Source organism: Myotis lucifugus, unplaced genomic scaffold (assembly GCF_000147115.1).
Source record: "Myotis lucifugus unplaced genomic scaffold, Myoluc2.0 scaffold_360, whole genome shotgun sequence".
NCBI lineage: Eukaryota > Metazoa > Chordata > Mammalia > Chiroptera > Vespertilionidae > Myotis > Myotis lucifugus.
This window is the reverse complement of record NW_005871408.1, coordinates 43,234-55,853: the sequence shown is the minus strand read 5'-3', so window position 1 is coordinate 55,853 and position 12,620 is coordinate 43,234. Positions and strand designations below refer to the sequence as shown.

General features: G+C 45.8%; 1 protein-coding gene across 3 annotated transcripts in view; it reads right to left on the bottom strand.

Annotated features, from left to right (window-relative positions):
- PTCH1 (patched 1) overlaps positions 1-12,620 on the bottom strand; it is a 65,986-nt gene that overhangs the window by 50,606 nt on the left and 2,760 nt on the right. The window lies entirely within an intron of this gene.

Below are 12,620 nucleotides of genomic sequence, written 5' to 3'. Positions count from 1 at the left end.
CCCAGGCACCAAAGACAGCATGCAATCATCAAGTCCTCAGTTTTTAGTTAAGGCCTGCTAAAGTCTCCACTAGAAAAATAACAGAAAACAAGCCAAGAACAACAACAAAACCCAGGGCTTGTGTGGCAGTGGGCTCCCTCACAGCATTCAGGCTGATGCATAACATTAACCCCAGTTCCCTTCTCCACGTCTGTGGGACTGACATCACCTCTCCTCTCTGCTCTCAACAGTCCTCTTGCCATTGTCCTGCCTGGGCTCTTTGCACTGGCCTCCTCCTTGTGCGTGAAGGGGGAGGAGACCATGCAAGTCCCCACCTTCCAGCGCAGGCTCCCGCCCTGGGAAACACCAGGGGCGCCCAATTTATCTCCCACGAGGGATCCCTCCCTCTGCATCTGTGCGGGAGACGCCCGCCCGTCACTGGGGGCCACTTTCATGATTTTGTTGCCATTGAGATTAGCTGGATTAGGGGCTGATGCATAAGGACCCCCTGGTGTAGGGAGGAAGTTTCATCACCAGGTCAGTGGTGGTGTGAACTATATGCTGTCACCACCACACCTTATAGCCACCAGCCAAAGGGGGGGCGGGGTGGGGGTGGGGGGCTGATGGGGACATGGCAGGAAAAAATGCTTCAAGTGCAAAAATGCTTGAACTCATCCTGGCAATAAATCCCTCCATTGTGCATTTCCAAGGGCATGAGCCATTCAAGACTGTCCTCCTCTCAAACAAGAAACCTGTGACTCCTTTCTTATCTAATGGTCTAGGGGTGGTAGGTGGACTGGTGAGCACAGCTGCCACAAAGCACAAAGAAACTGCGAGCCCTCTGCCCAAACCAGCTAAGCAGTTTGGGAAGAGTCGCCCTGTTGGAACCTTCATAGGTTCCAAGGTGAACTAACGCCTCCTCTGATGGCTGTTCCCGTTCTTCTAAAGGACAAGCACTACCCCATCCAGTGGGGGACCCCCTCCCCTTTCATCTGAAGGAAAACCATGTGGACAGGAGTAGTGAAGGGGATGGGGGCAGGGGGCAGGAAGATGGAGAGAAAAAACAGAAGTGCAACTCTTCAAGTTGTCCTCCCAGAAACCATCGGGCCGGTTCACTACCCAGGGCCCCCATCCTGGTCGCTGCTCATGGGGACCCTGCATGAAGCAAAACAATTTGTAGGGAAAGTAATGGGATTTCTGCGAGTGTGTGCCAGTGTGTGTTTTATAGGACAGTCTCTCTTGCACAGAACTGGGCTGTTCCATCAAAGCCGTATCTGTTATACTTCTGTCTTTCTCTTCTGTTTGGCGTATTCACCAACGAGAGAAAAGGAGGTAAGCTCTGGGGGCCCTGACCTGCAGCTGGAACACAATACTTTCGCACAGCCCTGCCGACCCCTGACATAAATTTTACACCGCAGCTGGCATTTACACACTCAGCATTACCATATGTATAGCTGCTCGGTGCTAATTATGCTAATCACCTGTCTAACTCGCTGCTGCGAAAAATGGTTGTATTTAGCAGTCCAGTGCCTACCAATGCAGCTTACTGTGTGGCTGAAATGTACATTCAGCCGGCCCTGAATGGTAAGATTTTTCCACGTTGCTGGCTACATTCAGGCCTCAGAAAAATTTATTCAAGTCAACTGGTTTCGGTCCGCAACAAAAAAGTTACGAGAAAAAAGTGAGTGTGTTCTTGCCCTAACATTCTGGATCTGCTTGCAAGCAAAATGATAAATCAATTGGTGTGGGAAACAAAAAGGGAGAGAGATTTCTTTTGGGAGCCATGTGAAACTGTAGCCTATTTTTTTTTAAAAAGGGGGGGAAAAAAGGGTCATCCTATTCCCCAAATCTCTAGAAAGAACAGTTAGTAGATATTTCGTCCTAATCCGAAGTCTCTCAAATTGTAAGCTTTGTTTGCGATTAAGCAAGGTATTAAACGCGTGCAATTTTTTTTTCTGGATCATGTGTGGACTGAAATGATGATATATTTATCATTTTTAAAACTTACCACAACAATGCATAAGCTTCATGGGGAGAAGTCAGGTAAGAAGAAAGAATTTCTTAGGCAGCTGGGGGAAATATTTTGTTATTTTTCTCTTAAAAAGCCTATATTTAAAAATACACATTTTGATATCTATATCTATTTTGTGAAGTTTTCTGATTTCCCCAGTAAAGGAGCAAAGGAAGTCAGGGAAGGGGGTGGAGAAGATGGGAGAAAAAAAAAAAGTGGTGGTGGGGGGGAGAAAGTCAAAGAAGCTTACACTTTCTTTAATCTCAAAATTCCTATTTTTATCATCACTGTTTCTTAAAGCAATTTTCTGGAATCTCTGTACAGAACTGATTTCTTAGATCAGGAGAACATTATTTCAGATTGTTGTAACAATTCCCCAAATTCAAACTGAAACTCATTTCCTCCTCACTCACAAAATACCTTCATATTAATTTTTAAAAACCCTGAATTTAGTCCATCTAAGAACTGCCTGGTGTTACATGACTTGGATGCACAGATAACACCTGGCATCCAACCTCCTTGGATTGCTGGCAGCCCTGCCCCGAGACCTCCTGGTGGGGTGGCCCTACGGGCCCCAGTTACTTCCTCACCTCCAAAAGATCATTATTAGATTCTTCACTTAAATTTAGAAACCGGAAGGCCATTTATTTTGCAACATATCTTGAGCTACCCCCCACCCACACCCCCCAGTGCTACAAAACACCAGAGCAACTCCGTGATATGTCTTGGGCTTACACACAGACTATTCACCAACCCAACAGGCTTTCTCAGACACAGGAGGGGGTGGGGAAGGAAGCTGGCCTCTCCTCCACTTGCTCTGCTCAACTTTCCACTTAACTCACAGCCGATGACAAGGGTGATGTCAAGGATGCTGCTAGGAAATCAATAGCTTTCTTACTATCAGCCCGCGCCTCCCCCCCGCATTTGGTTCAACATTTGATATACTTATCTGACCCAAAGAAGCACCATTATCCAAGCCGCATCTTGCTCTCTCTGGCATCCCTATTCAAGCTGCTTTTCTTTGCCAGTCCAAAGCATTAATTCACCTAGAGTTCCAAACCTGGACTGTGCAGCCCCAAACCCCAATGACAGGGCCATGACTGCTCACGGCGGAGCGGAGGGCTTACCCCTCGTTCCCCCCCTCAACCTCTCCCTCTTCTTAAACAGGAGATAGACCACCCTGCCTCATGGCACAGAGCAGTGTTTACATTGCAGTACTTGACTGTGTAATACATCTGGCATTTTTGGGCAGGATTCCTGAGCTAGGGGCCAGAAGCCCTTAAGCAATGATTGGGGTGGGGTGGGGTGGGGGGGATCATGCACATTGACTTAACAAAGCCCCCTTCCAGTTCCTTCTGCTTACTTTTGCAACACGTTTCACCAGTAACTGAAAGCTATCGTGCTTGATAAATTGGGAAAATCTGTTTCTGTTAATTATCCTCGCTAACAGTGATGAGTCTCTGGCATGGAGACTTGCTCGCACTAGCTTCCCCATCATAACCAGTTGAGGTTTGGGGACCCCCATGCGGTGTGGACGATGTGGGCAACTCACACCTGGGTTATGGGTTAGAAATAAGGTCCTGACTCCACATTATAAATCTCTCCAACAACGAACTTGTCGTTCATTAGCAGGTACCTGACTGCCCACCAACGATACAGTTTCCCTAACACATGACAGCTGTTTTTCCAACTATACTCGAAACCCAAATATAACAAGACAGTCATGGTCTTGAAGTGATTGAGGCCAGGATGCAACTCCTAGAAATCTCCACGGCGGTCAGGCAGTTTCTTAATGGCAGCATTCTACTGTTCTGGAAGGCTAATTATTTCTGTGAAACTTAAGATACTAGTACATGTAGAAAAACAGATACTGCAGTGTCAAGGAAAAAACAACGCTAAATCCAATTTAAGAGGAAAAATCTAGTTATTATCCTAAAGCACCCAAATTCAGAGTGTGGCAGCAAAGAACAAGCAATGCATTTGTATTTTGATAACCTTGACAACACCTGTGTCTAGTCCAGGGAGGTTCCCAGAGAGAAACCCCCAGGAGCTCCCTCCTTCGGAGGCAAAGCCCTCGCCGCCCAGGACTCCGTGTGGACGGACCCTCTAACGCTGTGCAGTTGGCCAAAATGTGGGTGCGGAAGTCTGTCCTCTTCATCTCTGCGCAAGCTCCGTGCTCCCTTTGGCTGTGGCGAGAGTTCCACCCAGGAAAGGTTGGCTCGGAATATGCGTGTGGATGTTTCACTAACCATCTCAGAACTGCTAGGGCAGTGGTTCTCAACCTTCCTAATGCCGCGACCCTCTAATACAGTTCCTCATGTTGTGGTGACCCCCAACCATAAAATTATTTTCGTTGCTACTTCATAACTGTAATTTTGCTACTGTTATGAATCGTCATGTAAATATCTGATATGCAGGATGTATTTTCATTGTTACAAACTGAACATAATTAAAGCATAGTGATTAATCACAAAAACAATATGTAATTATATATGTGTTTTCCGATGGTCTTAGGCGACCCCTGTGAAAGGGTCATTCGATCCCCAAAGGGGTCGCGACCCACAGGCTGGCGACCCACAGGTTGAGAACCGCTGTGCTAGGGGGACCGACGCTTTCATATCCCATTGGACACATGAAGTGCAGGGGACCGACATTGACCGACTCCACCGGCCAGTGGATTCTACATTTCCCTCGAAAGCCCATAAAAATGCCACGACTCCTCAATGGGGGAGGCACATCTTCTGCAGACAAGACCCCAGCAGAGAGGATGGTCTTGGAAACAGCCCTCAGGAAGGTCAGAGCCCCAACGGTGCACACGGTAGCTAGCTCGGCATCCAATAGGGTGGAAGCATACAGAATTCCCTGCCAGTGTGTGACTAACCGGATTTACCACCATTGCAGACTTGACACTAGTCACTCCTGAGATGTACTGGGAGGAAATGAGTTGGGCAGTTTAGGAGAAGGTGGGTAGAAGAAGGGGTGGGAGGGAGAGGGAGTGAAGGGAGGACAGAGGTGAAGATGAGCAAAGGGATAGACGGTGAGGGGTAAGGGAGGAGGGAGCAAGCAGAAGGGGGTTCTGGGAGTCAGTGAGGGGCAAAGGAGGTCACAGGAATAGAATCATATGGGTATGACCATTATTTGGGGATGTTACACATAGCTGGACCTCCCTCAACTTTCCCCCCCAAAATATTGTCAAAATAGTGGTCCATTAAAATACTATATTTCTACAAAATGGCCTCTATTAAAATCTGCTCCCCTTTAATTTAAAGATATTTCCATACTAGCTTTAAAAACAAACAAACAAACAAACCATGTTTAAAATCACACCCACACTCACCCACACACCTACCTGCCCCAGAACAGACTATACTCTCCAGTGGCTCAATCTGGGCAGACCGCTGCCCCCGACAAAACGGGGCAGCCACAGAAGCAGCCCTTCTCCTGAACTGTGAGCCCCCAACACAAGAAGGGCTGACAAGTTACAGCTCGGCCTGAGTGGACAGAGCTCCGGGGTCATAGGGAGGTCAGCTTTGAAGGAGAAAGCCCAATGAAATATAAACATGGCATTGTGGAAACCAGACAAATCTCCCATAGCCTGTCCAGCCAGCGTTAATCTAGCCATCAGCTGTGGCGCGTAATCCAAACAAACGGATCCGGCAGTTCGTACATCTGGAAGCTGTCATCTTCGGGGGCCTCCAAGTGGCGCTCCGGGCATCTGAAACACCCCTTCGCCCAATGTGGCTTCTAACCCCGTTGGAGGTGAAGAGTGGCAGGCAGCAGAGACGAGAGAGGGGGGATCCACAGGGTCAGCTGCCCTGGGAGAAGGCACCTGAGCCTCTTGGTTATTTTTAAATCCATTATTGTTTTTAAACATTTTTCTCCAGATCGGAAAGAAATACCACAACTGCTTCTACCTGTGTGTGCGCGCCCACTATTGGAATGTAATCAATAAACACATTCTTAATTTGTAAACGTGCACAGGGAAGCGAGGAGTGGAAAGGAGTAGCAATGCCTTCTGTCTTTCTGTCCGTTGTGAAATTCACCTAAACTGACAGCCCCAGTGGCCAGACACTGGGTGATCACCCGGGACAGGGCAGTGAAGGCAGAACCCATCCCACCTCTTTCTGGCTGACTCAGTCCCTCTGGCTGTGCTGCGTGAGGACACCTGGGCAAGAGTGGTTTGTGACAGGAACATCTGGAGAACTAGACCACCAGAGAGCTAATAATCTGCGGTGTGGACTTCCGGGAAAAAAGCTGTGATTTCAATATGAACAAAATCCAGAGGTGTCTTTTATTGCTTTTTACAAAGTCACCTCCATGCCGAATCCCTTCAGCCTACTGGAGCTGAAATGCAACAAGGTCTATCTGGCAAAATTAAGTCACCGGAGGAAAAAGCACTTGAATATAAATTTCTTTCTTTCTCCCATGGCCTGCCCTACCCCCAACTTGTCATGGTGTTTATTTGATTTTTAATGCAATCTAAGGAAAAGACAGAAATTTTAAATTAGCCTGAAAAACATTAGTTACCTGGGCCAGTAAATGTGGGGATGAGAGAGTACCTCACAAAATAAAGTTCTTGCATTTGTCAAGGCCACGCATTTGCAGTTGCAGCTCCATCATAATAAAAGCCTTCCATCTGCAAAGCATGGCTCTTCCCATTGGAATCTATTACCTAAACCAGTGGTTCTAAATCAGGGCGATATTGTGCATCATCGCCCCCCCTCTCCCCCCACACACATACATGCCAATGACCAGACATAATTTTGGTTATCACACTAAGAGGCTGCCACTGCATCTGGTGGGGAGAGGCTAGGGGTGCTGCTACAAGGCATAGGAAGGCCCCGCATGCGAGAATTAAGCAGCCCAAAATGTCAGCAGTGAGAAACCTTGCTCTAAGGCAGCGGTTCTCAACCTGTGGGTCGTGACCCCTTTTTGTGGTTGAACGACCCTTTCACGAGGGTCGCCTAAGATCATCCTGCATATCAGATATTTACATTATGATTCATAACAGTAGCAACATTACAGTTATGAAGTAGCAACGAAAATAACTTTATGGTTGGGTCACAACATGAGGAACTGTATTTAAAGGGCCAGAAGGTTGAGAACCACTGCTAAGCGGAAAGGATGGCGAGGCTCAGTCATCTACAACTGCCAAGAACACGGAAGGCAGAATGCTAGCACGGACGTATGAACTTGAGAGCACTTATAAACCTCAAGCAGCCTTTTAAGAAATTCTCTCTTTTAAAAAATAAAAATATCAAAGCTATGCCTCCCTTGCTGCTGGCCTCCGGAGATGTTAATAAACAAACACAAAGCAATATGGATTCATTTCGAGGTTGTTTCCTTTTGCAGTAAAGAAAGCGAGGGGCTGGGCTGGCCTTGAGAAAAAACCGAGAAGTTCCAAGATACAAATGGCCATTCTGTCACTGGGATACCGCGACAACAAACTTGTGTCTGAGAGAAGGTTGGCATGTGTGTGTGTGTGTGTGGGGGGGGGGGGGTAGATATTAAGGGAGACAGGAGGATAAAAGTGCTAAGCGAAAAAAATGAAAGCCAACAGAGAAATGGGCAAGACTAAAAATAAAGCATTTCCCTTCCGTGCCCACAAGGGTGAAATCCAGGTGAAGTGCTTTGGTACCAGGGAGGGCACTGGAGGGCCAAAATGCTAGTGCAAATCATAAGACAGGCAAAGACTGGGGGGTGGGGGGGGAGAAAGAAAAAGCTGGCAGCCTCCCAACCAAAAGCCCTACACACATCGAAGACCTTCCTGCCAGGAGGCTGGGCCTTCGTCCTTCAGGCTCCCTACCTCACACCTGATCCCACCAAACGCAAGCACTGGGAGTTCTCTCGGAGGCCACACCTCTGTCCCCTGAGCCTTTGCCCATGCTGTTCCTTCAGCCTGGAATGCCCCATGACCCCCAGCTCTCCAACCCCTATGCACGTCTCAGGCCCTCCCCTTGGGGCTGTCCTGCCATCTTGCCACTGGTCTGTATGCCCGCTGGGGTGGTACCTTGAGGGCAGGGACTGTGTTCTTTAGAGCGTCATGCAGTGCCCAGAACAGAGCAAGCACTGAGAATACGTGCTCAGTGGATATTTTTATTTTTAAATAGCAATTAGCCTCCCCCTGGCCTTGCTGGCACTGGTATGTGTTTCCACAACAGCAGATGTCCACTATATCATTCCACAGACTCTTTTTTGTTGGTGTTGTTAATCTTCACCCGAGGATATTTTTCCTCATTGATTTTTAGAGAGTGGAAGGAAGGGGGAGAGACAGAGAGAGATAAACATTGGTGTGAGAGAGACACATCGATTGGTTGCTGGGGATTGAGCCTGCAACTGAGGTACATGCCCTTGACCAGAATCGAACCCACAACCCTTCAGTCTGCGGGCCGATGCTCTAACCACTGAGCAACCAGCCAGGGCTCCACACATTCTCAACTTCAGGACTCCATTCACAAGTGAGCTAGATTTGACATTTTTTTTAACTTGACCTAAGACTCAAGCTAACATCTAATGTATATTGACACTTTCTTAAAAGGCAATCATTATATGAACATTCGAACAACAGAATCAAAGAATTCTTATCACCAATGCCATGAAAGAAATTGAGGCACCTTCCTTATCTAGCTTATACTGGTCTGTGCGTTGCAGCCAATGTATTACACTGTCTTTATAAAGCCACATCTTCCCAGCATGCTAAACAAGGCATGAAAGTGAAATCAGCCGTAACCGGTCTGGCTCAGTGGATAGAGCATCCGCCTGCGGACTGAAGGGTCCCAGGTTCGATTCCGGTCAAGGGCATGTACCTTGGTTGTGGGTACATCCTCAGTAGGGGGTGTACAGGAGGCAGCTGATCGATGTTTCTCATCGAAGTTTCTAACTCTCTATCCCTCTCCCTTCCTCTCTGTAAAAAAATCAATAAAATATATATTAAAAAAAAAAGAAAGTGAAATCAAAGGATACCTTTAATTTGCTGGCTACATTAAAAAGACAACATTACTTTGGCAGCTATATGAATGCATGCAGTAAGTCTATGTGCACACACAAACAAAGGCAAGTGGACATCTACCTATCATCTACCTATCTGTTATCTATAAACAGAGGCGGGCAAAGTAGGTTTGAATTCAACCACCAGGGAGGCAGTGGGGCTGACCCAAGCAGGTCACTGAAATTTAGCTTTGTTTACCGATTTCCAAAGACTACAAGAATGTGTGAATAATGAAGCAATTTGAGCACTTATGAGATTGTATCTAAGGGCACTGTGCCGTTGTGACATTATTTTGAGTTCATAAAGCTATTATAATACTCATAACCTGCACATCTTTTTCCATATGAACAACTGTAAACCCACTTTTACCCACGTTTTACAAGTATGCATTTGTATGTAGACAAACAGATGCCTCCAGTTGCCTGCCGGTGGGTATACATCTGTGAATATATACATGGCACTTTTTTAAATCACAGAAAAAAATAGCATTTTCCAAACTGCCCCTCAGCATTCCTCTCCCCCTAAAATCTCTTATGCTTTCTTTTCTTCTGCTGCTTTTTAACCATGGAAATACACAACCTCTGTCACTTGGTTTATTTCGTGTAGTAGCCAGCAGCCTGTCTGTACCCAGGACACTTACAGTTCCTATTAAGAAAACACCATCTAATAGACTTCTTTGCTGACAGTGACGAAGAATTTAAGAGATTAAAGTGCAAAATTAACTTAAATTCTGAGTTTGCTACTCATTTTAATTTACTACAGTATAAGACGGCAAGGCACACTTCCTCCTGAAAGCAAAGGCTCACAGGACTTACTGCCACCTGAACAGTAAGCTCACTGCATCAGAAACAAGACCTCTACTTTGAATTTCAATTAAAATTATAAGATGGTATGGTGGCCTCCCTGGTTGGGTTCACTTGCATTTATCAAACTGTTGCTTCCTCTACAGGGGAAAAATCGAGCACACAGTGAGTGAATGAGTGAATGAATGACAAATCGAGGTCAAGGCAACAGGAGACCAAGTTGACTTAAGTCAGTGATTTCCAACAGGTGTGCCACAAGAATTTTTAAAATGTGTAATACCTGACTATTTAGTCAGGGGCGCTGACCTCTTTTCCCTTAGATTGTCAAATAAAAATAAATGACAACAGCTGTCCGGTGTAAATGCCCTGTCTTGAACCATCAACATATAGGTCATATAATAGAGTTGCATCGTATTGGTCATGTCCCATAATAAGGTCGTGTTGGACTGGTTAATTCTTGGTACTAGAAATCCTTATATACAAGTAAGTATAGGCACCTGATTTTTTTTTCAAAAGTCACTTTGGAGCCTAAAAAAGGCTAGGTAATTACTATTCTTTTTTGTAAGTCAATCAAAATATATTGACACAGTCAGATCAGACAGTCAGATCAGAAAAAAAAAAGATATTTTCTGCTGTGCTGCATAATTTTAATTAGTTTATGAGATGAAAAAGGTTGAAAATTGCTGACTCAAGTCATTAGTGGGCAAAGTGGTCATGGTGACATGGAGGATCCATAGTTTCTCAGATAAACAAGGACAATAATTCAGTTATTATATATAAAAGCATTACATAAACTATCACGTCACAAAAATAAAGATAATAACTACTTTATTGAGTTGTAAGGCATGTGATAAAAATAAATGGTAATGGTAGTAGCTCAACAAGTGATAGTACTGAGTGAGTAATATTTGGTTGAAGAACCAATGAGCCACACTGAAACTGCCAAAACAGAAACGGGAAGGAAAACAGCGCAGAGGCCAAAAGTAGGCAAAATGAGTTTCCTCTCAGGTGTGCCAGTCCCTCACACCCTCTCCCGAAGATAGAGCCAAAGCATGCTGCTCCTCCTTCCAAGAACTGAATGAAATGTGTTGTGCAATGCAGAAACATAGGTGCTTCTAGAAATATACAATGTTACAAAAATAAAAACCACATTATGTCTCTTTAAACCTATTAAAGGTCGATGGAAAAGTCATCCTCAAAACGACAAAAAAGTGATATTTTGTCACCAAAAAAAAAAACCAACAAAATTTTTGGCACACATGGTGGAATGTGAACATGTGGACAGAGTTGGGGGCCCCCTCTGTTCAGCTCATCCCTTGCTCTGTCCTAGAACCTATGGTAGCTCCCCACAGTCTAGCCCAGTGGTTCTCAACCTTCTGGCCCTTTAAATACAGTTCCTCATGTTGTGACCCAACCATAAAATTATTTTCATTGCTACTTCATAACTGTAATGTTGCTACTGTTATGAATCGTCATGTAAATATCTGATATGCAGGATGGTCTTAGGCGACCCCTGTGAAAGGGTCGTTCAACTGCCAAAGGGGTCGCGACCCACAGGTTGAGAACCGCTGGTCTAGCCAATCGCATTTCCAAACTACAGCCCTGTGGTCCAGGGCCCACCTAAGCTATTGCACCCAATGGGGGGGCGCGAGCTTATGCCATTTGTCCACTCAGTTTGGGCCTTTGCCGGACCCCTTTTCTAAGTTATGGCCTAGAGCTCCCTCCTTCATCCTCTCTCTCTCCAAGTCGCCTTAATTTGCCTCACCACCTCCATCAAAGCTTTTCCTTTTTTTAAATTTAACTTTCACGCCCACTTCAACTGTGAGCTCAAATTTAGTGCAAGTCCATTTAACCCCAGTAGTGTTCCGTGATGAATGTGTGCTCAGGGAGAGTCTCACAGGCTTCAGTGTCCCTGGCAGTGCCTAGCACCGCGCTAGGGACGTTACAGACACCCAGAACATCATAGGTGGTCAATCAAACCCTTCTCTCATCTACCATTGACAGTCAAGTGTTGCACTGAGGCAAATTACCCCATGGATTCAATCCAAATAACACTTCTGTATTAATTACCAAGCTACTTCAGGCAAGGATGTTTTCTGGTCTTAATTATTTGAACTATTATTTTAATTGTCACTTCTCAGCTAAAGGCTTCACCATATGTTTGCTAAACACTGAGGGCTGAATCTTCACAAGCAAGGCAAAATTAACGAAATATTCTCCAAGGTTAGTTCTTCAGCAGCATTCTGAAAGGGAGGGAGTCCGCCTGGAACTCGGGCTTCCACATTTTGTCCTTGGTGGCTAGCTTTCGCTAGGAATGCTCCACATCTTCTGGTTTGAAATATCTGCATCATTACCTCAATCCCTCCCGCCCGCCCCATTGAAAGAGAGCCAAGGCAGTGTTTAGGGGTTAAAGTGTTTCCAAAGAGCAAGACTGTCACTTTCCAAAAAGAATTAAAAGACAACCAACAGACCCCCCCCCCCCCAACAAAAAACTCCGTATCACCAAAAGAATGTGAAATGTTTCCGTGAGGGAGAGGGATCTATTTTAAATTTACGACTGCCTAAAAAGGCTTCAAGACCCCCCCACCCCCCACCCCCGCGCGCCCCAATGGAGGAATGCAGTTAAAAGACTGGCAGAACCCCTTGGAGAGCTCCGGGGGCCCCTCCCTCCGAACCCGCGTTCTTAAAACACATTTCTCCTTTCAGCCCGTAAAACCCAGCCTCCCCCACCCCCGAGAACAGTTCCACTTTAAAAGCCCCCACCCGCGAGGAAACATTAATCTACTTTGCAAACATGCAAAAACAGTCTGCGCTTTACAGTTTTTCCCCAACTCCTTTC